We start from the raw sequence: 14,546 nt of genomic DNA on the forward strand, positions 1-14,546 counted from the left end.
TCCATTCACTTCTGACCTTCCCCTTCTCAACTAACAGACAATACTATTCTCTCCTGTCTGTATATTACCCTACCTTATCCTAACATGCCCTACCAACTCCCTTTAACTATTCATCTCCCCTGCTCCCTTCTCATCTTACTAATAACTCTTCATCATGCTACTTCATACTCCCATAAAGCTCCTCCTCTCCTATGTCCTACTCAAACTACCCCTAACCCCCAACTACTACCTCTCGAGCTCTCTCACTTGCACTCCATATGCTCCTCCCTTATTCCACCCAACCTGCTACACCTTTTTCATCCCAAACTATTCTCTACCTCAACTAAAACTCTCTCTCTGATACCTCTGCTAAACCGTAACAAATACCTACTATACAAACTTTACAGTCCAAAACAGATCACCTGCAATGTCCTAGCCTTATCTGGAGACATTCATCCTAACCCTGGCCCTTGTCCCAGTACAAACTACTCCATCCCTCCATCCTCCTCCTCATCTTCAACAAATAACACTCCCCACCCTTCCTGTCCCCCTCCCACTTCCCCCCTTAACACTCTGAAGATCTTCACTATCAATGCCCAGAGCCTTAACAACAAATGTCACCATCTACAAGCCTGGATTAATCACAATAAACCCGACATCCTAACCATCTCTGAAACCTGGCTAAAACCCCATACCACTGACTCTGAAATATTACCTCCTGGTTACCACATCCTCAAAAGTGACCGTTTAAACAAAAAAGGTGGTGGCTCTGCCATAATTTACTCAAATCATCTCTCTCTAATACCCCTTCAAATTCCTACCCCTAATTTCACAAACTCCAAAATCACAGCTAGCCTTCTCCGATTAAATAAACACAAGAATATCTGCTTCATAACCTTATATATCTTCCCTGGCAACAATATCTCCACCCTTGAAGATATTCTATACTGGTCCTCAACTCAAATAAAATATGAAACATATATTCTAGGTGATGTCAATATCGACTGGAATAAAATCAACTCACCATCACCCTCACTTTCCATTAACCTTCTAAACTTCACCCAAGTAATCTCCACAACTACTAGCCCTAACAAAAACCACCCCCCAGGGTCCATCTTAGACTGGATTCTAGTCTCCCATCCAAACAAAATCACTCTCAGTGGCACTATCCCTGACACCTTCAGTGACCATCTCCCTGCCTTTATCCATCAATCAAACAGCTCCACCCAACACCAACACCTCTACATTCAAACTCGTAACCTCAGTAACTTTAACCCCTTAATTTTCTCTAACATCTTCAAACAAATCAACTGGCAACCTCTAAATATCATCCCACTTGACAATGCTGTTGAACATTTCAATTTCATCTTCCTAAATACTCTCAACTCCCTAGCCCCTCTAAGAAATAAACAAATCAAAACTAACTCTGCACCATGGTTGACCAAAGAAACTAAACAAATCATGTGTCACAGAGACAAGTCCTGGAAGCTCTACCAGAAAAATAAACTATCCTCTACCTTACTTCTATACACCGAGCTCCGCAACCAAGTAAAGAAACTCATTACCAAAGACAAAAAAAACTACTGTATTAAACTTCAGTCCAATAACAATAAAAACCCTAAACAATTTTGAAATCAGTCAATTCCCTTCTTCATCCCGGATCTCAAAACAACCCCTGCCCCAACCCTAATCTATCCGACAACGAACTTAGCTCCCACTTCAATACCTTCTTCATTGAATCCATAGCTAAACTAACCAGAACATTTCCTAATAACAACCCACCTAACTCCCTTTCCTCTCCACCCAACAACCCAAACAATAATCCCCCCATTTCCATCTCATACCTGTATCCACATCTTTTATAAAAAAGCTTCTCTCCAAGCTAAAGCCAGGATCTAATGCCCGTGACAACATTCCCCCTTCCTTCCTCAAACATGCAGCTGAAGGTATCACCCTTCCAATTAGTATTCTGATTAATAGATCCTTAACTGAGTCATACATACCCAAACTTTGGCGTTCAGCCTACATCCTACCACTTCACAAAGGAGGCAAAAACACCTCTATTTCTAACTTCTGCCCTATCGCCCTACTCTCTCCAATATCTAGAATTCTAGAAAAATGCGTCCACCTCCAATTCTTACCCTATCTCATTCAAAATCACCTCCTTACACCCACCCAGCATGGCTTCCGTCCCGGCCACAGTACCATAACTGCACTACTATCCTTCTTAGAAACTATCAATCAAGCTTGAGACTCTGGACTCATTGTATCCACAGTACTGCTAGACCTTTCAAAAGCTTTTGACACCATCTCCCACACACACCTTCTTCATCATCTGGCTAATCTCAGACTCTCCCCAAACACTCTTTCCTGGTTCTCCAGTTACCTATCTGATAGATCTCAAGCAGTCAAATGGAAGAACTCATTCTCTTCCTTTTTGCCCACATCTACTGGCGTTCCTCAGGGATCCATCCTTGGACCCATGCTTTTCAACATCTTCATAAACAACCTTCACACCTTTATCCCTGACACCACAGTCATCCAATACGCAGATGACTCTACCTTGGTCTGCTCTGCCCCAAACCTTCCTGAACTCCAGACCAAAACCCAATTAGCCTTTACCACCACAGAGAACTGGATGCGCCAAAACCACCTTTCTCTCAACTCCAATAAATCCAAAATACTAATTTTTCTCCCCTCCAAAGTTTCCTCTCTGGACAAAAACACATTCAATGTTCTCAGCCATACTAACACTGCCATTGAAGTGGTCCCCTCTGCAAAACTCCTTGGCATCACCATACACAAACACCTCAAATTTGATCTTCACATACAACATAACATTAAGAAAACCCACCAAAAGCTAGGTATGCTATATAGGAACAATCACTTCCTTTCAAACTCCACTAGGCATACCCTGGCAACATCCTTCCTCCTACCTTCCCTTCTATATGGAGCCCCTCTCCTAACCAACTTGTCTGCTACCAACACCTCTAAGCTCGAAGCTTGCTATAATAAGATCTCTAAATTTGCCACCAAATCCAAAACATCAACTCACCACTGCCACAGCCTTCATTCTCTGAACTGGTTAGAACTCCCTAATCATCTAGACTATCTACAACTAACCACTATTCACAAACTAATATTCTCCCCTAATAAATGCCCAGCCTTAAAGGACATCCTACCTCCATACATCCCTAACAGATCACTGAGATCCGAAAACCAAAACCTAATCTCCATTAGGAAACCGAAACAACCAGCTTTTACTCTCCTTCTCACTAGGTAAAAAATGGAACTCTCTGCCTACTTCACTTAGGACTATACCCAACACTGAATCCTTCAAAACTCAACTTTTTCTTCACCTATCCTCCAAATGGAAATGCTCCTGCTTTCACCCCACTTAAACTCCATAGAGACTCCTAACTAAGAACTCCTACTCCGCTATACTCTCATACTTATTCTAATTTCTCAAAATACCTACAACTAATAGACTTTAAGTGACTGTAAGCATTGATTCAAAAAAAAATAAAAATCTGCCATCAAGTTTTCTGCAATTCTCAAATGTATTACCCTATTTGTTTCTATAAACTATATTGCGTGTATTTTTACTTTGTAACTTTTATTTGCATTCTGTAACCTACATTGTATTATACTGTTCTTGTAGCTTTTATTCTATAACCTATATTGTATTATACTGTTCTTGGAGCTTTCTCCCCGGGCCTCCACTGAAAATGGGCACTTCTTGGCCCAGTGGACTTCCCCGGTAATCAAACTGAAATAAATAAATAAATAAATATGCAATAATATCCACGAACCATGTTCTCTTATGGCCAGATATAACATAAAGCATAACAACTGGTTGAACATACAAATATTTAGAGATTACATAGTTAATTAATTCAAATTATACCATGACCCCCCATTAATAATCCAAAACGTGCACGCTGATTGGCCAGCGTGCACGTTGTAAATCGACTTACACTAATGGAAAAAGGTCCGGTCGCCCGGACTTTTTCCATTAGTATAAGTCTCTTTTAAAACACTGTCTCGCTATGTTAAAGGAGTTTAACATAACAACACAGGTTTAAAAAAAGCAACAGAGATCTCCGTTGCTTTTTTTAAAGCTGTCTCGCTATGTTAAACTCCTTTAACATAGCGACACAGTGTGTAAAATGCAACGGAGATCTTGCTTTCTCCGTTGCTTTTTTTTTAAAACCTGTCTCGCTATGTTAAATGGGTTTAACATAGCGAGACAGCTTTAAAATAAGCAACGTAGATCTCCGTTGCTTATTTTAAAGCTGTCTCGCTATGTTAAACCCATTTAACATAGCGAGACAGGTTTAAAAAAAAAAAGCAATGGAGAAAGCAAGATCTCTGTTCCTTTTTACTGTTTCGCTAAGTTAAATGGGTTTAACTTAGCGAGAGAGCTTTAAAATAAGCAACGGACATCTCCGTTGCTTATTTTAAAGCTGTCTCGCTATGTTAAACCCATTTAACATAGCGAAACAATAAAAAGTAATGGAGATCTTGCTTTCCCCGTTGCTTTTGGCCACAGCTCTGATGTACTGCGTAGGCATGCGCAGTACATCAGAACTGCCGCGGATACCAGACAGCTGCAGAAGGGCAGCAAAGAGGCATTATACAATGCCATTATTTAAGAAAATTATTTCTTTTCTTAAATAATGTCACAGTATAATAGCAATAACCCACTTCTGGGTGTGGGTAATGCAGGATTTACCCACGGTTGTCTTTGTTTGGTCCCTGGGGCTTCGCCCTCGGGACCAAACCAAGCCAACCATGGGTAAATCCTGCATTACCCACACCCAGGCGTGGGTTATTGCTATAATATGTCAGATCACGAGTACAACACCTATACCTAAAAAACTCTCTTCTTTGTGAAATAAACACTTTGCATGTTAATAATATTCTATCATTGTCAAGTATATATAAATCTTTAAGAACCAATATGCAAACCCCAGAGGACTCCTTATGGAATTTCACAAAAAGGATAAAAAAATCCATTTTTTTCAGATAGTGATAAAGAATTAGTACTTAAATCAATTGGCAGCATGTCATCCCCTTCTTGGGAAATCTTCACTTGGAAATACACCCATAGGAGCTTTATTACCCCACATAAGATGGACTTTTATATCAAAAAATAATCTTAATAAATGTTGGAGATGTGGGGAAATAATTTGTGCAGATTGGGTACACGTTTTTTACATGTAAAATAGTAACCCATTCTGGATAGAGGTAAGAAATTTCATAAAGGCATTGTGGTCGGACAAGTGTGAAGTATCTGACTCATTATTACTGTTCAATGCACCAATACCAACACATATCCCCAAAATACAGGTGCACTTTCTTTTGTCCTTGCTTGCAATTGCAAGAAAAATCATTACGTCAAATTGGAAGTGTAAAAAATCCTATCATTTACAGATTTTTTACTATTAGCTAAACTTGTATGTAATAGGGAGTTGCAAACTATTTCAGAAAGAACTAATAAGATAACACATAAGAAATTAACTTGGTTAAAGCTTGAAAAATTACTAGATAAAATGTAATCACAACAATGACATTATATCTGTTATGGACATTGTAAATAGTTATTGTTCCATGTTATAATGTTTTAAGGCATATATTGTGTATATTTATATTTCATATTTCTTGTATTATTTTATTTCACGAAAATCAATAAAAAATGTTTAAAAAAAACACTGTTTAAGTACTTCACATACAAAAGCTATGCAGAAAAGTACTGAATACATAAATACAACAGTTTAAAAAGTCAAAAGTGCAATAAATATATAAAGAAATGACATATAAGAAATATATAAAAACACTTATAAGAAGTTCTTGTTAAAAACATAAAATATAGTATAGTGTAGAATAAATAGACGTGTATGTAATTTAAAAAAAACTACAAAATGAGCTGCTGGACATGCAGTATAGCGTGTTAGCTTTTTGCTTTAAGACTGGCACTATGGTAGTACATTCTGTTCCGCGGTGGTGCAGCGGTAGCGTTGTTGCCTCACAGCAAGAGGTTCTCCCATTCAATTCTCGGCTTGGGTTGGGAGTGCCTTCTGTGTGGAGTCTGCATGGCCTCCCCGTGGTCGAGTGGGAGTTCGAAAGACATGTGTTGAATGGGCGTGCCTTAGTTGAAGGTTGGATATCGGGCTGGCAACTCGACATCATAAAAACCAACTGCCAATCATTAGCGGACCGGAGTTCCACTGTGGCGACCCCTTACCGGGAAAAGCCGAAAGACAAACAGCAACAACTATAGTAGTACATTCATTAATGCCTGGGAAAGTGTGGAGTCTAACTTGAGCTGCCAAATCAGTTCCCTTTGTTCAATATATTCTTTCCAAGAGGCCCCCTAGGGTTGTGTGTTATTCTTTCTAGAATAATAAATGAGAAATGTTTAAAGCCAATACATATCACTGAATGTCTGTATAAACAGCATTCTTTTGGTTACATATTAGGATGTCATAATTGTGTTCGTATATCCGTTTTCTCAGTTGTCTCGCTGTTTTTCCAACACAGAATGCTAAACAGGTGGAACAAATTTCTAAGTATATCATCCCTTTTGTTAGACATTTTCTATCCTGTGCAAAGACAACTGATTTTAAACTATTGTTGAGATGAACTTGCTGACACTCTAAAAAGTATTTGCATTGAGTATGACTCCCACACATTCTTGTGCCTTTTCTTTTTATCATTAGTGTAGAGAGATTCTTCATTTCTACAATATTTTAATATTACTTGCTAATTTATAGATAAAGGCAGGTCTTGGTCCCACTATATTTCTCAACTTTTCATCACTGGTCAAAACGAACCGACTTATTAACAATGTCTTTCACAATATAGGATCCTTTGTTATACTGTTAATGTAAGGGCTCTAGAGTAGTAGAGTTGGTTGATCGTCCTGATAAAACTCTTGGTGATGGGAGTCAATACCATTTAGGGTTACCACCTGTCCCACTTTCCGAGGGACAGTCCCCTCTTTAGGCAGTGTCCTGACAAAAAATTGTAAAAATGGCAAATGTCCTGAGATTTTAGGACAAAATTAGTTTCTATATTTAATGTAATAGTTGCATAAAACAGTTATTCTGTATGTAAAATACCTAAATGTTATAAGAAATAGAATAAGCAACTAAAATGCTACAAGAATAAGCTTTTATTTAGGCAAAAAGTCAAGTTCTGTCCTTTGTACTGACCGTGAGTATGTGTTGGCCTGTAAAATCTGATGTCTGTACCAAAAATGTCCCACTTTGGCCATTTGAAAAGTTAGCAACCCTAATGCCATTCAAAACAATTAGAGGTATTCCATTATTTGAGTTGACATTGCCAGTACTGGGGGTATAGAGGCATATCCTTAGAAGAGGACAATATCTCTTCACACACCCTTTTGAGATCTCTTCACTTACAGATTTTACCAGTGAGACCGGGTATTTTCTTTCAGTGAATGTTTTCTAGTTTATCCCTCGCCATGTCAAATAATTTCATGTCTGAGACCATACATGCCAATCTAACAAATTAGTCCATAACAAAACTTTTCTTCTGTGCAAAGGGGTGGGCGCTATTAAAATGTAAGTAGCTATTGGAGAATGTGGATTTCATAAAAATATTAGATGAAAATCCTGGTGGTGTATAGATAATTAATTTGGTTTGGCTCAATTTGATGGATAAACCCACTAATTTCTTCAACAGAAACTTGGAGGAGAGCACATGTTATGAGGTACACACAAGGAGATTGCAAGCCTCACATCATAAGTTACTCTGACTTTTAAGTTATACTACCATCCCTAGTATGGGCTTTGAGAGAGTGTGTGTGTGTGTGTGTGTGTGTGTGTGTGTGTGTGTGTGTGTGTGTGTGTGTGTGTGTGTTCAGAGACTGTGAACCCCAGAGAGGTACAAAGCTAATTTCTAACTGTAAATATTTCCTCATGTTTACACAATAGAAAAATGAGTGACAATAAATTCAAACCCTGGTCTCCAGGTCTGTAACTCAAACTATTACAGAGTAAACTCTGTGTAAGCTGATGTCATTTTTTCAGTCATTCATGGCATTCTTGAATAAGCATTACACAAGACACTTTACCAGTGAAGCAGTGTTCATTTAATATAGTTAACATAAATGACACCAATAAATTTCAGTTTCCATGGGAAATTACTGTAACACATCAGTTTTTAAAGTCCTGGAATAAGATGAATGTATGTTTAAAAACATAATACATGATTCATTTGGACCAATCACATTTCAGGAGACTGGGGACTGACAAGTAGCTCACTTCATTGACACAAATTGCTGCTGTACTGTTAACCCAGCTCACCAATTACAATTCAGGCAATGCATAATACACAAAAGAAGAAAACAAAATAAGTGGCAAACTCATTCTAAGCACTGATTTTATGTGACAATATTATGACAAGTAGTACAGGCTGGAGTGGGTGAAGATTAATAGTTATTCAGTGAAGATATTTTGCAAATCAGAAATAACGCAAACAGTACTTCATAGATATGGCAGGTTTGAAGGTTTAAACTTTAGAATGTCACATAGTTTACAGAATACCTTCACCTAAACATGTTCTGTGTGTAGCAGATAGGTTAAAGATGGAGTAGGGCTGCAGTTCGAGGGAATGCTGATGTGTTATTCACATCCTTTTACAAAATCCTAACCACAAAACAAATTTACAGTAGTCCTAGTATAAAATCTTAATTTTGTTATGTGCAGGGCAGTATTTTATTTGTACTCATACAGTTTAAATCTGTATACTACAGTTTAAAGCTGGTCAAGCTAGATCCATCTTTCAAAGTACTCTCTTGCACTGTTGGCATTTAATTAATTTCTAACTAAAAATAGAAGTTATGAAAACAGTCTCCCTATCCAAGTTTCTCCAAAAGCTGTACATATCAGAGAATAACTGCACTTGTCTTGGTTTCCAAAGGAGTATTAATTACTGATTACCTGTGAACCCAAGATGACATGTACTAAGAAGTCAGTCAGCTCTTACAGATGTTTAATGTGCAGTGACTAACAACATTTTAAGCTTCCAGTGCATAACAATGGAATGTGTACATACACCTTTTTTGTTGCATTACAGACTTTCATTTATCCCACCTTATTTATAGTCAGCATCCTAATTTTTAGACCACAGTACATTTTTTTTAAGATGGAATAAAATAGATGGTTTAAGGACAATGGCTCATGACTCCTACATTACGTTGATTTGTACCACATAAAAAGTCTGCAGTATGCTCAGCCATGTCATGAACTCCAAAAATGTGGTCCATCAGAAAGTTAGCTGGGAACTAACAAACACTTCATATTTAGGATTCTTTACTTAGGTTAGGTCAATGAAAAGAGCACTGATGTATAGGATTTTAACCCTGCAATTACATGGCTTTTTACATCCATCCTTGTCTCTCATATAAATGATGCAAATCGCAGAGGAGGAAAAATCTTCAGCTGCTGCTTATGTTTTCTGAGGTAACTGTGTCTGTGTGGTCCACATAAAACAGTATTCATTTCAATAGTAATCTTATGCAGCTACCTCCCCCCACCCCGTCACTGCAAAAAAAGAAAACTTTTGTTACATTTTTTATTACTCTTGCACTGCAATTTTCCTTTTTTGTGATACATGTCACACAATATGGTTAGTAAAAGTACTATGCAAGCCCATCTCCAAGAGAGCCACAGCACATAGCAGCTACTTGTGTGCATGTAGTCTTTTCCTGTAGTCAAACGGCCATCCAATTCCATTCACTTCCAACTTAAAGCAGAAAGTACTCAGTTTTCGGGTGGCAATACATCACTTTACAATGAACACTGGTGCCCCAGTGCATCTGTGATTCCTGCCATTATGCCTGATAGTTGTTCATGGCATTGTGGATCACATTTCAATGCTAGAGTTTAAGTGCTAAAAATGAACAGTGAAGCAGCACAGTTTAACAGCAGGAAAAACAGCCACACGATTCACTTCACTCAGACTAGACCATGTTACTATCAATGATTTTAATTATTCTGAAAACCTAAACTGACCCTGCCTTTTCATATTTCAGGATGATACTTTCACAAAAGTAGTTTAGAAAAGAAATGAAAACATTGGTTTTATAGTAGCAAAAAGCAACATACCTCTAGTTGACTCAGTCTGGGAAGAAGTATTAAACTAGACTCAAAATAAGGATTCAGCCATCAGAATGTAAAAGAACTTTTAGGGCTACTACTTTTTCAGATACCCAAAGTGGTAACTTTTTTACTTAAATGTGAGATTTCTGCAGGACAAACCACATCTTCAACCAAAACAAAATACTCACTCTTATCTTGGTAATTAATGAAATTATCCATCACATAATTACTGCTGTTGTTTTGATTGTTTTATATTATGTTAAGGAGTTTAAGACACTGTAGCACTATTTTCCTTAATATTTACAGAAATGATAGAAAACATTTTCCTTCAAAAATATTAGGACATTTATCATTTTAAATCTTTTTTTTTCACAGTACACAACTTCCCAAATTAGGATGGTCATGCAAAACAGTGGATAGGTGGTAACCCTATCTACAACTGAGCAAAATGTATGAAGAAAATACTTTTATTATACAATGTTTTTACACCAGCATTAAAACATCACATTCTTAGTGAACTGTGCTATGAAAGGCTCTTAAAGTTTAACTGTCTTCTTGTTGCTTTAACTGAGGAACAGTTATTACACACCCCTGAGAAGTGAGGTGAAAATTCTAAACTGGTTTGAAAGGATCTTAGTAGTATAGCCTATGTATATGTAATAAAATTTAGTATATTACAATATAAAAATATAGCTTTCTGATTTTCTTTTTTATAAAAAGGTCATGCATTCCTGAGCAATTAGAAAAAATTAAACTGCATTTACACTGAATTATGGTATATCAGTTACTTAACATGCCGATTCAACTTTCCACTTCTTGTTGCAGAAGTCACCAGCTAGATCACAGCTACCAAGTGACTGATGCTTATTTGTTATAATGCTCAAAATTAAAAGCTCTGATAGGCATTCTCATATAATAAATATATACATTGAGAAAAGAATAAACTAATAGTGGCCAAAAGCAAAGTAGATTTTTTGTGTGTGTGTGTGTGTGTGTGTGTCGGGTGAGCTCAGGTTAATACACACCTTGAACCATTACACATTTATGCAGCAAGGTCACTAAAAGAGACTGATAAGATTGTCCACTACAGATAAAATAATTATATCTAAGACTGAAACACTGACTGGGCATTTTGTAAGCAATAGTTTTATAAAAAAAAAAAAAAGACAGCCCAGCTTACACCACACATGCACTTTTTTGTTATTGTTGAGATTTAGTCATTCTTTATTAGATCTGTCATGTCCTTGCAACATGTATTTCTTTGTGATTAACATTTGGGCTGGATTAGTATCCTCGATCTGTACACATTGCACCAAGAAAGCAAACACAATTTGGACAGCATTTCCAGAAAATTACACTTCATGGGGGCACTGAGTTTTTATAGAAAATGTACTTTGAAGCTGTATGACAAAAGGTCAACCTTTAGTTACACAGACCTAGTTGCATTTATTGCATATTACTTAATGTTCATGCTGTTTGAAAATACCAATGTAACGTTTCACTATTTTATTGTATAACTCAGATAAGGCTTAGTTGTGTGTAACAATGAGAACTTTCAAGTGTTGCAGTCCACAAAAAGTTGTAGCATGCAGTTCTAATTAAAAAAACAAACCAAAAAAAAAAAAATAAAATAGGAAAAGTAATAAACACATTGGGCGGAATGTAAACCCCCACAACTCCATCTTATGTTAAATTTGCAGTAATGATACTAGTGGCATGCTATCGTCAAAGAAATCAAACATATCTATCACTTCCTTAAGTGCAAAAAAGATGAGAAACTCAAAGGTATGCTTTTAAAAATCTAGAACAGTTATCATTTTTAACATTGAAACTATTTAGCAGTGAGTGCCTCAAGTTTACGTTCCATTCTGTTTCAAGAAGCAATTTTAATTCAGCAATGAACTGCAGCAATAATGCCGCTTTTCCTCAGCAATTACTACGTATTAAAGAGGTGGGCTGTTTTTTTTACAGTGTACCTTGAAGCAGCATACATCAGCACACTATTTTTAAAACTGCAGAATGATGGAGCAGTACTTTGGTTTGGGTGTGTGTGTGAAAAAAAGTATTTTTGGCAAACAAATGCCCTACAATCTATCAACTTAACTGAACAAGTAGGTGGGAGGGCGGTCACTCAGACTGCACGTGATTTTTGATAAGAGATTACAATCATTCATCTAAGTGTAAATCTGCCCTTCCCATTCCTCCATCCTTTGAGTTCATCTCCCCTCACATCTTCACATACAGGCTGGCCATCTGTGACCTCAAAGATCATGCCTCTCATCATTATCATTCCATACCTGTCTCACTGGTATAATCTCTAATGTGAAGCATTGGCACAGTAACATTAATATTTAAAATGTACTCAAGTATGTAAAAATGAAATAAATACTTGAAGCTCATGCAGTAACACCGGTACAGGGAAGTACTTAATACCTGAAATGTAGGCATTCATTTATTGTGAAAATCTTCATTCTGTTTTAGGTTATGGAGGAGCCAAAGTCTATTCAGGCATTCACAGCAGAGAAATAATGCTAGACAAGATGCCAGACTGTTGGAGTATACATTTATACACTCATTCTCATAGGTTATGCACACTTGCAAGCAATGCTGAGGACTGCCAGTTCACCTACATCAAGGGATATAGAAGGAAACCACAGCACCCAACAAAATGCAAACTGGACATACTGAAGGCAAGTACACTCTGCACAAAAGGCACACCAGTCCTGACCAAATCAATGAACCAAGTATTATGATAAAGCAATGCTAATTGCAGGACCACTGTGTTTTCCTAGTGAGACACATTAGATTTTGTAGCAGCAGCTGTGTTTACAATCAACATGCCATTTTCTTAATAAGGCAGAAATGAGTAATCTCACAGCATCACTTGAAAAGAAAACAGAAATTCCTGAACAAATTACTTAGTTCAGTTAGAATATGAAGATCTTTTCCAGCTAGTTTCTGAGTTTACTATCCTTCCTAAGAAGAGTTTATTACATCCTTCTCAGCCAACATTAACTAAATAAAGTCAATGCAACAGGTTGACCCATGCTCAAAGATGATGGATTTGTCTATCATACTGATGACCAATGTTTAAAAGCAGCATCCCAGAAGCGAAGAGGGCCAGCAAAGGGAGAGTACAAGGTTGTATGGCCTATGGCCAGCATACCTATTTTAATTTAAGCTACTGCTGGTGTGTGATTGCACTAGATTTTGGAAAGGATTTCTCCATTTAAGGTTTGGATATTTACTTTACTGTTTGCTCTTCTTATATTACAACTGCTTTATTTTAAATTTTGTTTTATCATACAGTGTTTTCTTGGAGTTTTAAAAGTTCTTGGATAGGGTCAGTTAGAAAAACTATTTTCCACTCATTCAAATGATTTGTCTAACTAATTAGTGACAGGAGCTGAGAAACATTTTCCTTATTTACCCGCATTCTTATTTAGCCACAAGTGATGTGAGACTACTGCTGGTGTCTTACTGCACCACTGGACTTTGGTGGCTTTGGAGCTTGCCTGCACTAACTGTAAACTTTGGAAGCTTCTCCTAGTCTCATCTCATCTGCACATTATAAGGGGCACTGAAATGGGAAAGCCCTCTCCTTGCAAAGGTTGAGAGAGACTTTCTTTCATGTCATCCCACTCGCTTAGTGCATACTGCAATATTCAGAGTAGTATTAATCTCATTTTCTATCTGACTTTTAAAAACTGCAACACCTGGGACTAGCCTACCAATCACTGGAGAGCCTGGGAACTGTTTCTCAGGAGTCAACTTGGGAATAGTGCCTCTGTTTTGCTCCTGGTGAGAAAAAGAGCAGACAAAGATTTTATTTCCTAGCCTTCCTACAGATTACCAATCACTACAAACCCTGAAAATTGCTTCTTAGCCCTCAGCTTGGGAGTAATGCTACCACTTTGCTTCTGATAAGAGAAGTAAAGGAGCATTGATTCTTGCTGGTCTCTAAACGGTTAGTGTGTTTGGAACATCACTGGGTGTGATTGCAGTTTTAGTAAGAACAACTTCTGGGCCTTTGTGCAGCTTGGCTGTCTGATGCATCTATTTGCTGTAGGTTCTATCCTGGGTATGTACCAAGAGAAGACTACAGCAAGCGAACTGAACACAGCAACAGCCTAGTTAATACCACTTCCCAAGAAGTAGCTTGGGATTAATGCTACTCTTTGCTTCTGGTGAGAGAATGAGCTAAGGAACATTTATTCCTAGCTGCATACAGCTCTGCTGAGATCAGTACAACCTACTACCAGAGAGAAAACACCTCTAGTTGTTGTGTCTTTCGGCTTTTCCCAGTTAGGGATCGCCACAGCGGAACTCCAGTCCGCTAATGATTGGCTGATTGGCAGTAGATTTTTACGTGCCGAGTTGCCGGCCCTGACGCACAACTTTCAATGAAGGTACGCCCATTCATGCATGTCTCCACAC

This window comes from Protopterus annectens, chromosome 6.part0 (assembly GCF_019279795.1).
Source record: "Protopterus annectens isolate FY-2018-M chromosome 6.part0, PAN1.0, whole genome shotgun sequence".
NCBI classification, from domain to species: domain Eukaryota; kingdom Metazoa; phylum Chordata; order Ceratodontiformes; family Protopteridae; genus Protopterus; species Protopterus annectens.